We start from the raw sequence: 11,826 nt of genomic DNA, 5'->3' as shown, positions 1-11,826 counted from the left end.
CCCCCTCCCCCCCAATTCTCCCTCTCTGTTTTTCCCCCTTTTTTCTTTCTTTCCGAGTTTTTTTTTCTTTTTTTTTTTTTTTTTTTTTTTTAGTTGTTGTTTGGTTTGGTTTGTTTTTTTTTTTTCAGTTTCACCTCTCTCTTCTTCTCTTCTCCTGCAGAAATGAAGCGAAAGGCACAAGGAGGAAGGGTGGAAAAAAGAAGAAAAGGAAGGAGAAGAGGGAGATGAAGGGGGGGCAAAAAACTAATAGAATATGCAAGAAAGGGGAAGGGGGGAGAGACGGGGAGAGAGGGAGAGAGAGGGGGAGAGAGAGAGAGAGAGAGAGAGAGAGAGAGAGAAAGAGAGAGACCCAAAAAATGAATGCGTTTAAACGGGAAGCCTAGCAGAGCAATGTTTCCGAAAGGGGGATCTGCGCGAATGTCTGTATATAGTGAACTTTGACACTACTATTGAAACTGACACGTTTCTATGGAGATCGCTGCCTTATATGGAGCTCGTGTCAAGGAGCCAAGAGAAGGGCTGCTGGCAACTGATAATCAAAGGCGACTGACTGGTCAGAGCCCTGAATTGGGGGGAGAGAAAATGGGAGGCTAAGGTTAGCCAAGCCTCTTTCACTCCATTGGTTACCCCCCCACCCCGGGCTTTCCGACACCCCCCCCTTTTTTTTTTTTTTTTTTTTTTTTAATTCTCCGCTACCTAGTGACTGGGATGGGGAAGGGAGGGAAGGAGAGAGGGGGGGAGGGAGGGCAAGGAGAGGGAGCGGGGATTCTTCTGACAAGCACAATTTACATTGAGATCTCCCTGTGCTGCTATTTACTTTGAGATCTGATTAGTATGGGTCGTCTACGGTCCCTCTACCCGCCCCCCCACCCCCAGCGCACACATGAACAGAGGAGGATGCATTGCGATAGGCAACAAGGGTGAATTAAAAGGAGTTCCCCATGAAAAGTTAGTGTGAGGTTTTTGGTTTTTTTTCACCTCCATGTCGGAAGTCGGGATTTCTCTCCTGCTTTCCTATTGCAAAAACCAGTCCAGGGGGTTTAATGATGGAGAAGAAAACACTCGCGCTGCACGGAGGAAGCGGTGCGCTTGTGGGCGCACCCTTGCATACACGTGCGTGAGCGTCCACGCACATATTCACATCCCCATATGTGCTCCCATCTCACCTTGGGCTATTTTTGCCGCCTGTCCCTTCTCCCTCACCCCTCATTCCTCACCTGACACGCCCACCCGCAGCCCTGAAGGACTCCGCGCTTCCCCGGGGGGGGGGGGGGTGTTCATCCCCTCCCCTTTAATTTTACTTTCGGGGTGTGTGAGCGGTCAGAACAGCCCCAAACGCCCAGCACGCAATGCCCTCCCCCCAGAGCCCCTGATCTCCCAAAGTGAGTCACGCCGCGTGGGTACGGGGGATGCGCGGGGGGGATGGTGGGGTGTCGCTCCCCTTCCTTTCTCTCCGCTCCCCTCCGCGGCCCGGTGCGGCCTCGGCCCCGGCGGAGCAGGAATCGCTGACGCCGGCTGCCATCTAGTGGGCATCGAGCCGTCGGGCCGAGGGAGCCCTGGGGGGGCCACCGAGGCTGTCTGCGGCCTTTCACCCCCCTTCCCTCTTAAAAAAAAAAAAAAAAATTCTCTCGCTTTTTAAATTTTTAATATAAAACTGCGCTGGAGAGAATAACCCCTTCTTTCTGGTTTCTACCTCTCTCACTAGCCTGCCTTCCTGGCAGCTTCCCTTTGCCAGAGGTCTGAAATCAGGTTGAAAGACTGCATGTGAAAAAGAAGAAACAGACTGTAAAAACTGAACCCCCTAACAAAAAAAGACCTTAAAAAATAACACCCACAGCCTGCCCTACTGGACACCCTACCCTGCTCCTAGTTCCCATTAAAGTTTATAATCAGATTAGAAGCTGCATGAAAAACCTGCCGGAAGGAAGAAAAGGGATGAAATAGATGACAGAAGTTTTATTGTAATTATTTATTTTTGTAAAGTAATGTTGCTTAATTAAGAGTGAAGAGAAAAAAAAGGCCCCTAACTTTGATGTATCGTGATCATGATATTTTCTTTCTTTCCCTGTCAGCTCTGAAATCTGAGACTGGGAGCCGCCTGGAGAGAAGAATCCTTCATCATTTCTGAGATCAGAATAAACGCTTGATTTTGCCCCGAAATAATGAAGAGATTTTCAATGAGTGCCTTGACCAAGCCGTCTCTGTTGTATATTGCATTGATAAAAAGGATGTTATTGACTATGCAACAGTAGGCTTCTTTCCTCTCTCTCTCTCTTTCCAAATAAACTCTCGGTCCTGTCTTTTGGTCAGTGAAAAGGTGAAACGAATAAGATTAAATAGGACAAAAAAAGCAAGCTTGGTATGTATATCATCTAGATTTTACTTCCCAGACTGTGAAGAGGCGCAGAGTAAAAGAGGCAGAGCAAGGCACGGAGAGAGAGAGGGGGGAGAGAGAGAGAGAGAGAGACAGAGACACAGACACAGACAGAGGCAGAAAGCCTGAGAGAAGGTGGACGGACCCAGCAGCCGCAGCCTGGCTCCTCCCGGACCGGGCACCCTGCCGACGGCCCCGACTCCCCGGGCCACCCCAGGCAAGTCGCCGCTTCCTTCCTCGTGGTTTCGGGGCGGAGGGAGGGGTGTGGGGCCGCGACACTTGGCGGGGAGACCTTCCCCAACCTTCCCCCACCCCTAGGCTACCCCCCGCCTCACCCACTGGCCTCGTTCAATTTGGGCATCCCGTTATTTGGGAGCAGTGAGAGGCGCATAGTACTCATTTTGTCCGAGATTTTCTCTCCCCCCTCCCCTCCCTTCCCTTCCCCTTTCCCCCTATAGAAACATGTGTGGGTATTTCCACTGCCCCCCTCGCCAGATAATGAGCGTGTCTCGCAGAGGTGACCCACGCGGGTAAGGCAGGCACCGACCCCACATCCTAGCTTCAGCAGCAGAGGCAGGGCGCCGGGGTGGGGAAGTGCAAGCGTTCTATCGGTCTTCTCTTTCACCTGCTCTGTTATTTGATCACCTAATGAAAAGATCGATTGAGGCCTGTTTATCTGGGTAATAGTGTCAACAGATTACAGGGACAGCAATCAGATATTTCGCAGCCAGGCTGGGCGCAACTGTAATCCGGAGGGGGGCCCAAAACGCGCTCAAACTGCGCTGGTCTGGGCAGCTGGAGTTGTGCAGCGGGGAGGAATTTTCTCCCGTCGCCTGACTGGAAACGCTTGGTGGTTTTCATTCGTTCCGTGTGGAGGAAAAGCAATCTTTAAAAATGGGTTTTAGAAAAAGCAGATGGGTAAAGGTCCGGTGAAGTTTGTGTGAGTCCTGAGGAAAACCCATCTGCGACGTCCTGTGGTTGTGCAGTAGCCTGTTGGGGAGGGGAGCCGGGACGCTGGGCATCCATCAGTAAAAGTACTAGCCTCATGCCTCAGCTGACTAGGTTAAAGCACAGTTCAGTCGACGAGAGGCATTTCCTCTCCCCGACAAATTACTGGGACACTTAGAAATGGCCACAACTCACATTTAATTGGGAAATGAGCTTTGATTCCTTTTTAACTTCTGCAGATCTGGAATGCGTAAGGGAGACGGCACTGGGGACTTGGGGACTTAATTTTTCCCTGTAGCACCAGACACTACTTTCCCCAGGCCAGGGGCCGCGCTGGGATCTGAAGGTGGTAGAGTTTTAGAGGATTCAGGAGCTGGTTTTGGTGGTTGTTGCTGGCGTTTTTACCTTGTTGGTTTTTTTTTTTTCCTTTCTTTTTTTTTCCTTCCTTTTTTTTTCCTTCCTTTTTTTTTTCTTTTTTTCCCTCTTTTTTTTTTTTTTTTTTTCTTTTCCCCCTTTCTGTGTCTCTCTTCTCCACCCCCGCCTCCCTCGTGTAATCCAACCCGGGACAGAGCTGATTCCCCTCTTTTCTGCAGTCCTCTTGTCCCCTCCGGAAAGCAAAAGTTCCTCTGGAGATTAGTCGTGACAATTTTCACACGCTGTTTCTGGTGGGAAGGAAGGCGGGGTGGGGGGGGGATGGGGTGGGTCGGGTGTGTGTTAGTGTATAATATAAACCCCAATTGATGGTATTATTATTATTTTGGGAGTGGTCGGGCTGCATGTAATTTGAGCTGAGATACGTAGTCTGTGTTTTCCTAAACAAACATTGGGTGCCTGTTTCATCTGTCAAGCTTCACAAGGCACCATATATACTAAAAAATGTACTCACACACATACGGATGTACTTATATACATGTGTATATATATGTATGTATTTATGCACACACATAGGAAATGGGGTAGATGGAGGACAGTAAGTGCAGACTTACACAGGGTGCAGTGAACAGCTCTGACGTGTAAAAAATTGTCCTTGTTGTTCCCAATTCCTAGCCTTTTTAGTCGTTCCCAGCTCTGACCTGTAGATATCTTCAAGTCAGAAGGCTGGAAAACCAGAGGGTCACACTGGGGCTCCCCGCAGTCCCGGCGTATCCCATGGTTGAAGCCGTCAGGGCGGCCCCTCTCCCAGGCCGGATCTTTTGTAAAGGGGATGTGAACAGTCACAATGAGACCACCCCAGCCTTAATCACGTGTCCCAGCTCTGCTGCCCCCCAGGGTCTCACAGCTGGGATGGGCACAGCAGTGCTGTGCCAGGCCTCCATAAGCTGTGGTGCCCAGCCAGGCCTCATTTCCCATCAGTGATGCTAGGGCCTTTCCTCCCAGGCCTTTTTTCCTTTTGCCTTTTTTTTCCCCTTTCTCTTTTCCTCACTTTTACCACCTCCCCCCCGCCAGACCTGAAGGATTAACCAAGTTTCTGGAGGAGTGCAACACACGATGTGTGTGTGGAAAATGGTGCTTTTCGAGGGGGGAGGGTCGCCCTCTACCCTGAGCAGGTAGTCTGGGGTGAGTGGCATCATCCCGAGCAGACAAGAAGAAGTCGGACTGGCTCCTTCCGGGGGTGTTGTGCTGCTCACTCGCTGCCTCCTGTAGCACCTACCAGTAGGTCCTGCGGGACATGCACACTGGGCCGCTTTGTGCCAACCTGCTGCTTTTCAAAGGAAGCCCAATGCCAGGGTATGTCCACCCTGCCCCTGGCGTCCTGGGTGGGTATCTCTCCCTCCCCTCCAGGTATCCCTGTCACTGTCACCCAAACCCATCAGCCAGGCCATTTCAGTACATCCCAAGGAAGGCGGCTGGCCATAGGAAGGAGGCCCTCCATCTTTCCCTGCTCAGCTCTCCAGCCCGATCCCGCACATACTTGGGCCACCCCATCGTGCATAGCCTGCTTTATTTATCTATTTAAAAAAACCCCAAAACCTCTCTTTGAAGCATACGCCTTCCCCCTGCCTCCACTGCGAAACATCATCCTGGGGTCACAGTCGACATCCCCGCGTTTTCCGAAGCAGCTGCGCATCACAGCGGGTCTCACGACCCACGACCCACGAGAAGGGTATCGTGTGTCTCACCCCACCGCTGTGCGTCTGCTGCTCCTCGCCCTCCGCGTGTGCTTAACCCAGAGGTGCGACTGCCCTTCCCCTCCTGCTTCCCTGGAATTATTTTAGATGGGATTTGCAAAAAAGCGGTGTGACAGCGGCCCCCCCCAGCTCCCCCTTCCCCGCCTTGGAGAAGGCAATCTGCCATCCCCGCACCCTTCCCGGCAGCGGGGCCGCGCCGATCCGTGTTTGTCATTTGTTAGCACTCAAAAGTACCATGCTCCGGTGCCAACCAGAAAGCAGGAGGTCGCCATCCCTCCAAACAGAAACGCCTGAGCACCCGACAGTCTGCCTTCTTTTCTAATACGAAAAAAAAAGAAAATGAATAAAGGAAAAAAAAATTAGATCTGTGCCTGGAAATAAAAACCAAACCAAACCAAAAACAAAACTAAAAAACCCCCAAACCTAACCAACAAACCACACAACAAAATAACCATGTCTGCTTGGGGAGGGGAAAGAAAGCACCCAAAGCAAAGGCCACTTGTCTAAAAGCACAAAGGAACACAGCAATTCCCAAGTAGAGCTCCAGGAACAGAAATTAATGACCTTTTGATGCAAATTAAACCTTCCTGTATAAGGCAAATCTGGGAATAATTTTCAACACACTGGTGAATCCAGGATCAAATATTTACATTCGGAAAAAAAAAAAAAAAAAAAAATCTGCGGTGGTTTGAGCGCCGAAGCCAAGTGAAACAAAATTGTACAAAACGCACTAACACGAAGCTTTGCATTGAAACAACTCTGACTGTATTTTAAACTTTCGGCTTCTGTTAGGAATGAATTTGATGGGTTTTATGATTCCGAATTCGACTGGAGATTTTGATGAAGAACTGACGTTTGGAAACGAGTTTGTAAGTTGTGAGATTGTCCTGACAACACTGTCAATGACAGTATATAAAAATTTCCTTAATACTTACCTGTCAGAGATCACATTTATTTTACTACGGGGATTAGTCCGTCAGGAGTAGATTTGAGCTGGACTTTCCATAGACCAGAGACCGGCTCCAAGATGTTTAAGTATTTAACGTCACTTTCTCCTCTGCAGCCGAGATAAAAAGGTGCAAAAGTATGTTTGCTGGGGAAAACGCAGCAGCTCTACAACTGTATTTATTCATCAGAAGTTGATCTGAGTAGTAAACCTTAGCATTTCCATTGAAACTGTCAGGAGCAAGATATGTTTATTATAGCGTAATTCGGTCTGCGTGGGGAGGACGGGGGTGCGCTTTAGATAAAGTTTAAACGCAACAGAATAAACACAGTAAATCGCTCCAGCCCAGCACAAAAGCTGTAAATGACTGCTATCTATTTTACCACACCAAGGATTTTTTAAAATAATTATTCACACGTTTCTAGGGCTGAAGCCCAGGCATATCCAACAGCGTCGTTAGAAGGTATACAAAATTGCCTGATCCTATCAAATGGGTCTAGAGCTATATGTTTTATTGTCAGCTCCTTCCACAGAATCTTCTGAAGCTGAAAGGGAAAAGGAAAGGGCTTTTGTCCGAGTTGATCCTTGGCTATTCTGGGGCTCAGGTTGGTGTGAAAGGGACGAGGAGGTCGCTTGAAATCTCCTTTTATCTACTCCTATTTTGTCTCTGGATCAGCAACTTTGAATAGACATTACCAAATCGCTCGTAACGGAAGAAAAAAAAAGGCAAAAAACAACCATGTGTGTGTGCTCTGGCAGCTATGAAAATGCTTTTGCGCGGGGCTGCCTGGCCACAGAGGTGCGTGCCCTTGGATGCGCGCAACAAGGACCCGCGTGGGCGACCCCCTGCATCCCGAGCCCTGAGTGACTGCGGAGACACAGGCGTGTCCCGCCCTTCCCATTCTGCCGCGCCAAAATACTCCCTGCATGGGGCCGGGTGGTCTGGGGTGGGGAACAACCAGCAGCCCTGAGACTCCTTCTCAGTGCCCGGGCGGTGGGGACCTTTCTCGAGAGTTGATGCTTGGAGTCGTAGCGCGGAGAGTTGGCCCGACATAATTTTCCCTCTCACTCTTAGACCTCTGGATTTTGGTAATTTGCACTTATTGGGGGTGCCTGGACTGGGAGATAGTCCCGGCCCACAGAAAGATTAGATTTCGGAGGGAACTGCCGTTCTTCGGTGGGCAGCCGACTCCACTTTGCCTGCTGCCTGAGCCTGGCCGGTGCGCAGGCACCGACGGAGGTGTCCGCGGTTTTCCGGGAATCATCTTGCCAAAGCTATTATTTTCTTGTTGTTGTTGTTTGTTTGTTTGTTTGTTTGTTTTTATTTTTTTTAACAAGAAGTGGACAAAATTGAAGCCGCTGGAAAACAGAAAAAACTTTGTTCTAGAGGCTCAATTCAGGGCACTATCTCTTCCTTCCTAACAGCTCAGAAATCGGCGTTTCTTTCTCAGTCTGGGATGCTTTTGCTGTAAATTCCTTCAAGTGACTACTTTGTTGCTAAGGCTACAAGTTCCCATCCCAACACACAAATCTCTTCCACTCTAGGAGCAGCTCCAGTCCTGGGCAGAAGTCTTGACTCAAGAGACTTACTTCCAACTCCTTGGAGTGCCTCCCTGTTAAATACCTGCTTTAATCTGGAGGTTCAAATGATGGACTAAACAGTCCTCCCCCCACCACTGTGTGTCACACCCCCCTCCTTCTCTCCCGAGGTACGTTTTGCTGGGACTTCTGGTAAATAGGTGGCGAGAAGAAACTCAGTCCAATAAGGATTAAATTAAGTAGAAGAAATCCAGCCGGTGTATATTTTGAAGCTCCGACGGGGCGTCAAACTGATGTTTAACACATTTTTTCCACTCACTGTGCACAAGTCCTCAGCCTCCATCATCTTGTTTAATTTTTCCACCCTCGAGGAGGCGGCAGTCGTGCGAGGTGGACAGAAAAAGTCTCGCTCGACCCACAGACCTTCCTTTCCATGCCCTCAAATTCCATGGGGAAGGGCAGGGGGACACCGTGTCCACAGGCAGGGCTGGGAACACACACACACACACACACACACACACAGACATACGGGCTTCTCTGGCACAGAAGGACCTGCGAAATGGGGTGCTGGGTGGTCATCCAGGCTGTCCCTAAATTCAGAGTTCAAGTGGGAGGTGAATTATTTGGTGGTGGTTTTTTTTTTTTTTTTTTTTTTTTTTTTTTTTTTTTTTTTTTAGGAACTTTACCCTTCTCCTTCCTCCCCACCGCCCTCGCTGCTTCCTTGATTACACTAGTAGGGAAAATATAGTTTTATCTCCCCCAATCAGCAGAGTGGACACATGTTTGTGGCACGGCTGAGCCCTCCAGCACCGCCAAGATGGGAGAGTGACTCTCCTGGTTGCAAAGGCATAAAAAAACCCCCTCAACAACCCCCCTCCCCACCGAAGCCCTCAAACCTCCCCAACAACCCCTAGAGACGCCCTTCTCCTGGAACAGTTAAGCGTGACTTGGTAAACGTTTGTAAATGCAAATAAGAAATGAATAAATAAACCTCAAACCAGGTAGTTTGGGTATAATAGTTTAGCAGGACTAATTGCAGACAATGAAACTGAAATGACTTTTCCAATTAGCTGCTGGTTGGAGTTTAGTTGGAGGAAGTGTCAGCTCTAGAGATGGATAATTGCTTTATTGCTCACAAAACTATCATCTATTTAGAACATATGTGCTAATTATTCTGGATGGGCGTCGGAAAAGAGACCATAAATCTACTAGCCCTTTAAAAAGGTCTAGGGTACTTGTGAGCCACCAAACTCCTTTCCTTGCAGCATTAAGGGCGAGATTCGCGCCTGGATGGTAGTATTTCCAGAAAATTAGAATAAAATAAAAGAAACAGATTCAACAAGATATACGCTAGGATATATTTGAGACCTCAGTGGGGTAAAGGGAACTGAGGGGGGAAGGGTGGTCATCTCCAAACGAGGAAAGCCTCTTTCTGAAGATGAAACTGGTGCAATAAATCACTATCATAAACCCGATTTTCCTCTTTAGCCTTGCACTATTCCCCCCCCCCCCCAAGATTAGTTTAGAAATCTTTTAATTGGATTACTCTGAAAAATTAATCTCCTTTGGGCTCGCTAAGTTTGTGTACCAAATATTTGGAATTAATTCAGTGCCACAAAATGCACCCGAGACGCCTTTTGTTCGAACCAGCTAAGAAAATGGACAGGTAGGGAAGGTGGCATTTTGCCGTACGCATTCATATTCCCTCGCAACTCTCCATACGTATCCATTGCTACGTGTCGCATTGTACGGCATAAAATTGCTGTTGTAAAGGATATAAACAGAATTATTTGCTGGACTGTGCTGTGGGTCAAGACTCGAGAGAGGGGAGAGGAATTTCGGGGGAAAAAGATATAAAAAGGAAAAAGCTTTGGCAGCCCATGTAGGAGTCCCAAAGGCGTCGCGCACTACGGGAGCATCCCTGGGCCGAAGCGGCTTCCCGGTGTCTCCAGCCTCTGGACGCTCCGCGGGTGCGCACCCGCTCCGCGCCGCTCCGCGCCGCTCCTCCCGCCCGGCCCCGCTCCGCTCCGCTTCCGGGGCTGGCCCTGGACTTGCGGCTCTTTCGGAGCCGCCCGAGGGGAACTCTCCATCCTGGGCACCCGCCGAGACCCTTAGTTTCCAGCCCAATTTGAGTGTGAGCAGCATCCTCGCGAGGTGTGGTTGATTGCGGCAGGGGCTGATAGAGGCGTAATCACTTGTCAGGGGGCGGTGGTGACTCTGTAACGCACCGTCTTTCTCCCCGCCTTTTACAAGCGGAGACATGCCGTCTTCCCGGCTAAAAGAGCAATGAAGCTGGGTTCATTTATCTATTTTTACTTGTTTATTTTCCCGAAAGGAAACGAACCTGCGGCTTATTCCCGGTGATTTATATGCAGGTTTTGACACTGCTGGGAGTCCTGGGGGCCGGGAACGGTTCCCCCCGGCTGCGGGGGGAGAGGTGATGAGCGGGGAAGTTGCCCCTGGCAGGAGCAGAAGGCAGGTATCACTTGTGTGAGTGAATATGTGTGCGTGTGAGCTGAGGTACAGGCTGAGCAGGTGAGGGGGCAGCACAGGGGGGGCACGACACTGACTGGAGGATGAGGGTGAGGAGTATGAGGGAGAGGATGATGAGGGTGAAGGCAAGGACGGGTTTTGACCTCTTGAGCACTGATCTAGATCAGAGCAGCCCAGACCCAAATCCCAGCCACTCTTGCGCGCTCTTCTCACCTCGTAACTTGAGTGCTGCACTTCCAAGTCAGCATTAAATTTTCAGTGTCAGCCGCTGGTGAACTGTGAACCGCCGAGTGGGATTATCTGCGTTTAATAAAACATGTGACACAGACGTGCGTGAAGTTACACGGAGGGAAAACTTGCAGAGCTTGCAGAGCAAGGTGCGTACGTGGCGGTGAATGTGTATACCCACATCCCACCCGACAACCTGACACTGGGGCGTATCACATGAGCCCACACCTTGAAACTCTGTACACAGGCGGGACACCAGCACTCATATGCAGCCGTACACCGTAAATGCACAACACGCGTGATATCTTTGCATGGACGTGCATAAGCAGGTCACTATTTCCAAATGGAGTTTATGTACTCGCTAAACAACCCTGTGGACTGCAGTAAATTAATTACTCCGGCGTACATCTTAATTACTCTGTCATACATCACCCAGGATCCCCGCTGACCTTGTATCGCCCTTGTGTTTCTCCCCACCGCGCACAGGTAAAAGTTTTTCAGCCCCGTGATGTAGCTAAGCACATTGACGGAGTCTTTATCCCTATTCGCATGAGGCTAAATGAATCTTAAAGTCCCTTCTGAGACAAATGAGGAATTCTCTCTCTCCCTGTCTCCCTGTCGATCTGCGTGTGCTATGGATATATCCTGTGGAAATTGTTTACAGTTTGGAAGACTCTAATCTTGATTTTCCAGCTTTGAGCTCCCTCTGGAAGCGGTAAGAGCAATTACTCCGTACTACTGTACATATTTCATCGCCATGATAGATCGCAGGTGTTGCAGCTGCTATTGTCTGCATCCTTTCAGCAGCCTCGCAGCGAGACCCCTGAGAATGCTCCGGACCCGGGTCGGACGGTGACCCCCAGACGCCGCCATGAACATTCTCACAGGCTGGGGGTCCCCCCACAGTAACTACCCACGGAGGTGGATAGAGGGGCACTTGGCGTCCTCACCTACTCTTCCTTCCTGCACCTCTCTGGCCGCCCGCTGACCTCTACTGCCTGTACTAAGCATAGAGATTCCGCTATTCGCCCACGTGTGGAATAGGTAGCTCATGCGAGGACAGGCTTCTTTTTCGGTTTAATGTCTGGAGCGCCTAGCCTACAGCAGGAAGAAGAGACCCCTGAAATGAGCGGGGACTGCCCTTCAGCCCGAGGTTGGAAGGGGAGGGA

The sequence above is a fragment of the Pseudopipra pipra genome, chromosome Z, assembly GCF_036250125.1.
Source record: "Pseudopipra pipra isolate bDixPip1 chromosome Z, bDixPip1.hap1, whole genome shotgun sequence".
Lineage (NCBI taxonomy): Eukaryota > Metazoa > Chordata > Aves > Passeriformes > Pipridae > Pseudopipra > Pseudopipra pipra.
This window is presented reverse-complemented; position numbering follows the sequence as displayed.